At 42.3% G+C, this 10904-nt stretch overlaps 1 protein-coding gene across 2 annotated transcripts in view; it reads left to right on the top strand.

The window, feature by feature from the left end:
- The first annotated feature begins 364 nt into the window (after positions 1 to 364).
- WDR7 (WD repeat domain 7) overlaps positions 365 to 10904 on the top strand; it is a 307399-nt gene continuing 296859 nt past the window's right edge. Inside the window, exon 1 of one of the 2 annotated variants that reach the window (XM_066353645.1) lies at positions 365 to 929. The gene's annotated coding sequence lies outside the window, so the exon portion shown is untranslated. The remainder of the gene's footprint in view (positions 930 to 10904) is intronic. The other variant, XM_066353646.1, reaches the window with a different exon arrangement.

The following is a 10904-nucleotide window of genomic DNA, read 5'->3' as shown; positions in this document are numbered from 1 at the left end:
TAGGCAACATGTAAGTATTTAAAATTTGCTGAGGTCGTTTAATCTCGACAGCCATGAGGTTATTATGCCTATTTTGTATATGGGGAATCCGAGGGGAATGAAGAGAAGCAACACATCCTAGATGACAATGACAGTGTTTGTGTGGAGGAACCAGGATCCTCTGAGGGCAGAGCTCACGTGCCACCACTCTTTATTACCCACGCGGAGAGTGTACATTCCTTCTCTCTCCCCTGCAAAAATGTTGCACAAGGTCAGATTTCCGGTAATCAAGTAGCCGAGTTCTTCCTCTGCCTGACCCTCTGTGCTGGGCAATCGCTAAATTTGGGGGGGGGGGGGGGGGTCAGAGGAAAACAGTAACCAAATGTCAGAGCTAACACTTTCCAGGTTCTTGGATCGAGTCACGGTGGCAGAAAAGTAGACTTGCAACATCCTGGTCATAAGGAACACACACTTGCTATTTCATGCTTCCCTCCATCTTGGTCCTCCCAACAGGGACATTCGAAGCGAGACGGGAGCCTAGACTAGTCTTCCCAAAACAAAAATGGCAGTCGTGCACTCCTTGCCCACAGTTGACCCCTGCACCGCCTCTCTGTCTCCATGGTTCCAGCCTAGGCCAGGCGTGTATGGCAACGTTGAGCGTGTCCCTCCCCCTCATCTTTTTGCGACACTTGCTGCGAAAGTCACGGCAGTTGAGGTGGTGTCAGCTGATTTACCGCAGCGGCGGCGGCGGCAGCGGCAGGAGCGGCAGCCTGCAGCCCAGGTCGGGGTCGGCGGCTGGGCTGGGCTTGTGATCACACGGGGTTCCCACCTCGATTGTACAGTCCGACCCCGCAGTCTTCTTAGATACGTCCTTGCCTCGCGCTCCTGTGCTGGGGCGTCTACGGGAGAGCCGGCGGACAGCATCGCGGCATGAGATGAAGCTGTGACAGGTAGGGAGGGAGTTTCGCGCGTTCCCCAGGGGGATCTCCAGGGCGAAATGTGCCCGCAGCGTGGAGGTCATGGAGCCCGGGGGTCAAGGTTCACAGGCCGCCCCCTCCGCGGGCGACGGCAGCTGTCAGAGCTCTGCCGCTGGACGCGCGGTGCTGTGCCGCCCCTGCAGCTTCAGGCCCACGGCGAGGCACCTTTGCCCGGATCGTGGGTCTTGCCAGGCGTCTTTAGGGTTCGTTGGCCTGGTAAGTGACATTTGCTTCCGATGACACTGGCTTTGGTCCTGAGATGGGACCGTCCTGCTCTCTCAGTGGCAGTAAACGGGGTATCGTGGTTCGCGGTGATGGTGGTTAGTGATGCTGGGTGTGGGTGGTTATCGACAGTGTTTTTGGGTGATGTGCTTGTTTGGGGGGTACGCATTGTCTCACCTCACCAGTTGGTACTCCTCTTCGGGTTGCCCCCGCCTAAGATATTGAGAGGTCTGTTGAGTTTCATCTTTGAGATGCCATCTGCCCGTTCTCGTCCCTTTGCTCCCAGACTTGATCTAAGAGGGTACCTGCTACTCCTCTGTCTGGAGTCAGCACTACCCTGCCTTTGATTCAAAAATTGCTTTTTAAGTGTTGATTTACCCAATTGCTATGTCAGTTTCTCAAGTGCTAGGCAGAATTTGCTAGTTCTTATACAGTAGTTTGCAACAGTGGCAGCTAGCGTTATATAGCAGGCCGCATTGACATTATTGATGCTGTTCATTTTAGGATTCAATAAGAGCTACCCCTTGCTTTCACAGTAACATTTGCCAGGAGCCAAGAAGTACAAGCTGTGACTCTTTCAGATGTTAATTGCTTAGGACTTCATGGACAAGATGTAACAATCACCTGTAGTATGAGAAATAGACTGAGGTTGTGAAATTTTATTGCATATACAAAAATGTTCTTGCTTTTATAAGCAATTTGTGCTGGGATGGAGTGGAGAGGAGTTTAAAAGTGAAAGGAATGTGTTAAAATACCTTTATTAGTACAAAGGATCAAAAACTGCCTTCATTTCATTCCAAATAACAAGTCATAAGTTATTTCAAATTGGAAAATAAAACAATGTAAATAGAAAGTTCCTTCTTAACTTTAATGATTGATTATGGTGGAGAAATTCATTTGTTTAAATGTTTTCATTTTAAAAATACTTCAGAGCTCTACTTAACAACAAAAGTAGGGTATACACTTCAGTATTTCTTATTGCCTCTTGTAGCTAAATTTTTAAAAGATCTTGATAATTAGATAAATCAAAGGAACTGAGCTTTGCCATCTTTGAGTATCATCACTGTGGGACTTAAATTTTGAGGTAGCGAGCCTTGTATCTTACACTTTTATTTTTATCTTGGATGTAAGTTCTGTTTTGAAACGAAGGAAGGGGGTATATTTAATAGTTTTTAGCACTGAAGACTTTACAAGTAGTGTGCTGCTTTTGTGCATTTGTCATGATAAAGGTAGGATGACATTTAACTTTAGTGCTATTGTTTTGACATTTAGCATTAGTGGCTATGTTTGCACCTGAGGTCCAGAACAAACTTTAAGGACTCACCCCCCCGGGTCGCGGACCAGTACCGGTCAGTGGGCCATTTGGTACCGGTCCGCAGAGAAAGAATAAATAACTTACATTATTTCCGTTTTATTTATATTTAAGTCTGAACGATGTTTTATTTTTAAAAAATGACCAGATTCCTTCTGTTACATCCGTCTAAGACTCACTCTTGACGCTGTCTCGGCCATGTGATACATTTATCCGTTTCACCCTAAAGGCTGGTCCGTGAAAATATTTTCTGACATTAAACCGGTCCGTGGCCCAAAAAAGGTTGGGGACCACTGCCTTAGAAGACTGGGTTCATCTTTCTCAATTCAATGATCATGATTGGGCTGTTCAGGTAGTGGCTCCAACTTTATTATTATTATTTTTTAATTCATTGTCTTTTATTTCCAATTCCCACTTCATTTCCTTGGCCAGCAACCTGCAAGCAATTGTTCTAATATGTGTGATGTATATATATCCTTCTGTTTGTATGTGTCATTAATGCAGATTGTTTTGCGTGCCCACAGTTTTAATTTATAGAGAGGATATGATGCTCAATATCTCATTAACATTTTTCTCTTCCTCCTGTGTTTTAATGTTTTTTAATTAATTTTAATGGGGTGACATTGATAAATCAGGGTACATATGTTCAGAGAAAACATCTCTAGGTTATTTTGACATTTGATTATGCTGCATTCCCATCACCCAAAGTCCAATTGTCTTCCGTCACCCTCTAACTGGTTTTCTTTGTGCCCCTCTCCTCCCCCAACCCCCTCCCTCTCCTCCCCCCACCCCGTAACCCCCACACTCCTTCTGTGTTTTAAAGATCGATTTGTGTCTCTGTCTAGTTAGTGCTTCTAGCTGCTGCACAGTATTTCAGAATGTATATCTACTACGTTGTATGTCTACTTTCCTGCTTGTGGATACCCACCTTACCTTCATTTTCTTACCAATATGGACAATTCAGTGATAAACACACCTTTTAGACTTCTCTGATGCCTTCTTTGAGATTTATAGCGAGGAATGTGATTTCTGGATCATAGGAGATCTATCTATCTTATATATTTTTTAATGGAAGACTGCCAGGTTGAGTCCTAGAACATACTGTGACGGTCTAGACTCCTGCAGGCAGTTTATGAGAGTTTCTCTGTCCTTATTTCTCCACTAGACTCATAGATAACAACATGAAAACTCATTTTAAATTACATTTCACTCTACCTAATGAGACTGAGCATTTCTTCATGTGCATTTTGTCATTTTGGGTTTTCCCTAGAATAAAATTGCCTGTTCAGCCCTTTCCCCATTTTTAGTTTGAGCTTTCAGTCTTTATCTTGATCTACAGCCAAGTTCCTTATGTTTTCTAGATACCAGTCCTTTAAGTATTACAAGTACATCTGTTTCTCCTCTGTCATTTGTCCATAACATTTTTCATGATATCCTTCATTGAACAGAAATCTTCAATTGTTATATCATAAAATTAAAAAAAAAAATTTTTTTTTTTTTACCTTTTGTTTTTTGGGGTTTTCTTTAAGAAATCATTCCCAAACTCTGTGTCACAGTTATTCTCCTATTTTACGTACTGACTTCATAGTTTTCCTTTAATTTATAGGTCTTCAATACATCCAGAGCCTGTCTTTGTACTGTCAAACACTGTGAAATGATGTTTCAGTCAGTGGACCGTGTATATAGTGGTGGTCCCCTAAGATTTAAATGCAGCTGAAAAATTCCTATTGCCTAATGATGTCACACCATCATAATGTCCTAGTGCAAGGCATTGCATGGATACTTACCATTGTGTTGCAGTTGCCTACAGTATTCAGTACAGTGACATGTTGTGTAGGTTTGTAGCCGAGGAGCTGTAGGGAACAGAATATGTCACAACCAAATCTTTCTCTTTGACAGAAGGAATATTTAGGCTGGTTAGTTTTAAGAAACAGCAGACAGGAGAGAAGTTCTGAAAACCAAGAAAAAGTTACCCTTTGTAAAGGACATTCACTTTTCTAAGGATTTCTCCCTTGCTGACAGCTGGGCATGACCTTTTCCCTAGAAACTCGCCCCAGGGCAGAAGTTGGGCTGTAAACTGCAGGAATACCTTGCCCTTGTTTGCTGTTGTGTTCTGGTTAGCTTCTCCTGACTCCCTACCCTCAGCATCTTTACTGCTGACATTTTTGGGGAGTTACTCAGTGGCCATGAATCTCTTCCATGTACACAGGAGGCATACATGTTCTTAAACTTCTGTTTGTTTTTGTCCTGTTAATCTGTCTTCTAGTGCAGGAATGTCTCAGCCAAGAACCAAGAAGGATAGAGGGAAACGATTTTTCCTCGCCTGCAGAGCAATAAGCTATCCCGTACAGACCAGGTGTGTAGCAGGCTGCACTGTGTTTGTGTCAGTGCACTGATATTCACACCATGAGAAATTGCCTGGACTGTCAACCACTGTCACTGGTGCCAGGACTCTCCAGTTTGGGGTGTGGTGAGGAAGGGAACTTGACTGAGTGCGAACAGCCCAATAGTGGTACAGCACGGCTGCTGGCTGTGAGAACAGCTCAGCTGGGGAATGGTCGGTAGTGTTGCAGCTCAGTCATGAAGCCTGGGCTGTGGGGCAGCCCTGAACTGGGCATCTCTGCTCTGCTCAGGTCAGGCCTGCGCCATGCTGTTCTCGGCCCGCTCAGCTCTGAGTCGCTTTGCTCCAATCTGTTCTGCTATGGTATCTCAGCTCCAGTCTGGGAAACACAGTCTTGAGTCTTTGGTAGAAAGGAAAAGTATGCTCTCCAAAACAGTGGGCCGCTGACTTGTAAAGAGAAATCCCTACCCCTGGTCGCTGATGGTCTGTCTTGATGCAGATGAGGACTCAAATCCTTGCGGTTTGGTCCAAAAAGTAACTCTTCCGATTGGTCAGAATGGAGCTGACCTTCTTGGTCAGTTAGGATGCTACTGGAGATATAGCTGTACAGCCTTGGTCAGACCGCCCTATTCATTGAAATGCAATTCCAGGAACTTCTTTATAAGGACTGGTTCAGCTGGCAGGAACACAGCGCTGGCAGGCAGGTGACTGTGGGAGGCTGGCATTTCAGTGCAGGCTTCTTCCTCTCTCTGTTTTGAAATGGCTGCTAGGCTCTGCTCTTTTTTTTTTTTATATTTGAGCCCAGTTAGCCGCCAGGAGCCATTCCTCATTGTCTGTATCTTCTTTCTCGGGGTCCATAGGGTGCATTTCTCAGCACAACCTTGTTGTTAAGTGGTGCGGGACTGTAGCACATGGATAGCATGGAATACTACTCATATTATGCAACGATTTGAATGAATATCAAAAATTGTCTTCTCCAACAATTTGAATGAATCTCAATCTCACAAAGTCACATGCTGTCTAATTTCATTCATAGAGTGTTCTTGTATTGATAAAATTATAGAGATGAAAAATTGATTAATGACCAGAGGTTAGGGATAGTAGGGGCACAGGAGATGGATGTGACCAGAGGAGGGTAGCAGGAAGAAGATCTTTGTGGTGATGGAACAGTTCTGTTTTTTGTTTGTTTGTTTGTTTTTTAGAGCAAGAGAAACAGGTGGGATGGAGAGAAAGAGAGAGAGAGAGAGAGAGAGAGAGAGAGGTGTCAACTTGTTCCACTTAGTTGTGCCACTCATTGATTACTTCTCATATGTGTCCTGACTGGAGCTTGAACCAGCAACCTTGAGGTCAGGCCGGCGCCCTCCTGGTTGGGGGATTGAACCTGCGACCCTTGTACTCGGGGCTTCTGCTGGCAACTCTGGATCATACCAACCACCTCGGTGTTCAGGCTGACATTTTATCCATTGCACCACCTCTCAGGGCACCAGTTCTATATGTTGATTGCAGTGATGATTACAGGTATTTACACAGGTGATAAAATTGCATAGAACTACATATAGGCATTGTTTCAATGTCAGTTTCTTGATCTTATTATTGTACTATAGTTTTATAGAATGCAGTCATTGTTGGAATTTGGGTGAAAATATCACCATTGAGGGAAAACAGACATCTTTGTATTATTTTTGAAACTTCCCGTGAATCTATAATTATTTCAAAATAAAGCTAAAACAAATAAATAGAAAAAAATACAAAGCCAAAGACTAAAACTATGGTATTATAAGCAGAACAAACAAACTAAAGGAACAGGGATACAGTGTTCAGAGTGCATATGAAAACACACAATAATCATAAATTATTAGGTATTTGAAATAAAATTAGGCACTTTTTCCCAAAATGTTTTGGTGATGTTAAAGGAAAACGTAGGTTTTTTGGTTTTGTTTTTGTTTGGACTGTTGCTTGCTTGGGTTAGTGTGAGCCATAAAATAACGGATCAACAAAACATTCGGGCACTGATCAGTCAAGACAGGGACAACTTCTGAAGTGCTAATGCTTATAGTCTGTAGGCTTTTTTAGAATAGAAAATTATTGGAAATACATGATTTTTTTAATCACTGTATGCCATTCAGCTTAGCAATGGTAATTTATGAACTTTCAAACTCACTGAAGATATTCTACTAGTGTTTAGCACATATGTACTGGTTGCTCTCTATGTTGGTGGCTAATATATGTTAGTGATAACAGATTGATCGAGTGTGCCAGTTACCTTCTCTTCTCACGTTTCAGTTATTTATTTGACTGTCTTCCTTAAAGGCGCTCCTTTTTTCCTGAATACTTTAAATGCAAGCAAATGAAAATCACTATAGGTGGCAGTGAAAAGTTTACACTAATAAAATATCACTTTACTAGGTATAAGAACTAATTTGTCATTCATTAGCAGGCCTTTGTGATTGTAGTAACAATTAGCTAAAGCAAACCACGTCAGATAACATGCTTCGTAAGCCCTAAGATGTGTCTTGCAGTGTGTGTGTCAAGAAAGAATAAAAGAGGCCGGAATATAGGCACAGCCTTCAGCTGGAGATAAACAAAACTAGTCTCTTAATAGATTCGATTAAGGAGACATTAATGTTAACATTATTATAGAAAAATTGATACATTTTCTGTGAAAAACAAAGCATATAAAATCAAGATGAATTTTGCTGATGGGTGCAACTTTTTAAACTCAAGCAAATATACTTCATTCATTTGTCCATTTATTCAAAAACTATTTGGGTGCCTCTTATGTGGAAGGAGTCATCGTAGGCCCAGGGAATACAGTATAGAACACAATAAACATAAATCATCACCTTCATGGAGCTTATGTTATAAGGAGAGGGAGGAACAGGAAAGAAAGAAATAATTTGGTATGTTAAATGATCGTAAGTGCTCTGGAGAAGTATGTATAATAAAATACTGTTGGGATGGTGGTTTTGCAACTTATCATGGTCACGACCAACCTCACTGAGAGGATGGCATTTTAGCTGATGCCAGCAGGAGGTAAGGGAGTGCTCATTGAAGAAGTTGGGAGGACACTGTTCTGAGCGGAGACCCTTCCTAATGTCTTTGAAGGAAGCCAAGAATCAGAGTGGGTGGCGAAGGGTAGACAAGGGGAGAACAACAGTCTCGTTTGTGTAGGTGATGCAATTGTGTAGAGAGTGGCTTCTACTCCGAGTAGGACAGGAAGCCACAGGGAGATTCCTAGTAGATGTGTGACATCTTCATGCTATGTTGAGACTATAAGGGGACCAGGGTGGAAACAGGGAGACCAGTCAGGAGGCTGTTGTGTTGTCCCTTCTGGGAGATCTGGTGATGTGGATTAGGCTGGTTGTAGCAAGGGTGTCACTGGATTCTGGATATACTTTGAAGGTACAGCCAATAGAGTTTCCTCATGGATGAGGAGGTAGAATGGATGCGTGAGAGAAGAATCACGGAGGATTTTAGGATTTTGGCGTGTGCTATAAAGATGGAGTTGCCATTACCTGAGATGGGGAAGGTTGTGGGGAGGAGCAGGCTTGGAGACGAAGTTGAGGGACTCACTTTTGAACGTGTCAAGTGTGAGAAGTTTATTAGCGATTCATATGATGATGTTGAATGGAAAGTTGGATATGTGAGTTTGGAGTTAAGAAGAGAGCCCCAAGCCATGGATTGGGGGAATTGTCTATATACTGTATACATTAATGTCTATAGATGATATTTAAAGCTCTGAGACTTGGTAAGATCATTGAGGGAGGGATGGTCACCAGAGAAGAGAAGAATTCCAACATTTAAAGGTTCAAAAGAAGGAAAAATGGAGACTAAAGCCAGAGAGATACCAGGGAATTATGAAGACATGGAGGCCAAGTGAAGTGCTTTGAGGAAGATGAATTATGAATGATGCCAAATGTCGCTGGTAAGTCCAGAAAGATGTGGAGTATGATTTGACATTATTTTTACTAGAGGGAAGGTTATTGGTGACCCTGTCAACAGCAGTTTTTGATACGTGGGAACTTTCTTTTTTGAGTCTATATATAATGAGGAGGTGAATGTTACAAATGAGGACATCCTGCCTTGGAAAGAGGTTACGTATTTTCTCAAGGTTTACAGCTGATAAATGGAGAAGCTGAGATCTTCCCTAGCCAGTGTGATGCTCAAATCTCCATACTAACCCAGCACACCTTACTGATCCCCGGAATGTTGTGATGGATTCCACTTCCACTATGGGAGAGCATGTTTGTATCTTCCTCTGGGTAGTTTAACAGTGACAAACTTCAGTGCTCAATTTAGAATTTTGCTGGCAATGTGAAGGAAAGAAGTAAGAACAGTGGGAAATGCAGGTGAGACGGAGGTGGGTTGGGGAGATAAAGTTGAACCTGGTTCCACAAAATGGGATCTCTTCTCCCTAAACTGTTGGTGAGGGCTCAGTGGGCATAGTTTGCTTTTACCATTATCAGTAACTCTTGATTGAAACTGTGGCAGATGGGTGATGGAAAGAGCATAAGAAGGAGAGTTCAGACATCTGATGGCAGCTGTAGAAATTTTCAGCATGATTCATTATGCCTTGAAATCTATGAATCATTTGAAAAACTGATTTATTTTTGACCACATAGCTCTACAGTGCATCAAAGCCTGACTCGCCTGTGCTTGGGGCTGGCTTAGCAAGAAGTTCAGTGTAGTCTTCTGTTCCCATCTGCTCGCTCCACATGTCCCTTTGGAGCTGAATACTGGAACTTCCTTTTACAAAGCTGTCCTAAAATGTCAAGTTCATTGGAAACAGATTTCTTGCCACACAAATAAGAAAGTATAATCTTGTCAATCTAGTGACAGGTAGCATGTCCAGAAGGTTGTGTCCCTCACGTCTCTTTAATTCCAGAAACTCTGCTCTGAGGAAACAGCTCAGTAATTTCTTCAATGAGATGACCTAACCATTTCATTGCATTATAATAAACAAGTTTCATGGTCTGATTCAGTTTTTTCTAAGTCTTCAATAAAATGGTAGCCAGAGCACCAGAACAGAAAATTAATCGTCCTAACGGTCACGTCCTTCATTACATCACACTGTGAATTTGACTTGAACACATGCTTTTGACAAATGATGTTGGAATGTTCTCTGAGAGTTTGAATGAAACTTTAAAACTTTTCTTCTTTTATTGTGACTATGGCAAGTATATTTAGCTGTGTAGTGTGTAGTCCCTGCTTCTCATTGTCTCTGTTGGTAGATGGGTAGCATAGGCCTGCTCTTGTTCATGCATGACCATTCTCATTAGAGGGAATGTGAGTCTGTTTTTGTCTGCAAGTCTCAGGAGGCCTGCCTGGGGCACAGGAAGTATACAGACCAAGATGATGTTGACTCTCCTGTGAAAATGCCTCTGCTGGGGTAGAAGTACATTTGCTTTTGCATTAGCAAAGCAATGTGAAGAAATTAACATTGATCTGATGCTAACTCTTTCTTAGGTAATCTTAACTGTTTTATAGAAATCACATGGGATACCAGTTTCACGTAGGGTATTGCAGTTCAAATGGGCTTATCAGAGTTATCACTCTATAGGTTATTGATAGTTTTAAAGGGGGAAAATAATTATGGTGGAATAGGTGGTAGTCAGTACCTTAATGAAATGGTACAGGACAGTGTGACATGAACTTGCCTCCTGTAGCATGTTACACATGAACTCACGTGACTATTTCATCACCTATGAAATAGTCTTGGCAAAAGGTTTCACTTGAACCTAACAATGCCTTTAGATCCAACTTCCAGTTTATAGGAAAAATAAGTGATAAAGGAACAAAGTTAATGATGTCATTACAAAAAAGACAAATCTGAAATATGGATCATGCTACAAGCAATTAGTTTTGCTTTGTTTTTGGGAATGACCCTTGTGGAGCTATCCTGAATTGATGCGGGGGGGGAGGGGCTAGCTCTCATGCCTCCTGAATTGATCAGTTATTGAATGTGAGCTGTTTCAGTGGAAGACAGCAAGAGCTTGGGCAAGACATCTCCCTTTGGCTGGGGCAGTCCTTCATGGGGCTGATATCGCAGTGTTCTCAGCAGCTGAGGTAGTGA

This window comes from Saccopteryx leptura, chromosome 11 (genome assembly GCF_036850995.1).
Source record: "Saccopteryx leptura isolate mSacLep1 chromosome 11, mSacLep1_pri_phased_curated, whole genome shotgun sequence".
NCBI lineage: Eukaryota > Metazoa > Chordata > Mammalia > Chiroptera > Emballonuridae > Saccopteryx > Saccopteryx leptura.
The sequence above is the reverse complement of the archived record's forward strand: the minus strand, read 5'-3'. Positions and strand labels throughout refer to the sequence as shown.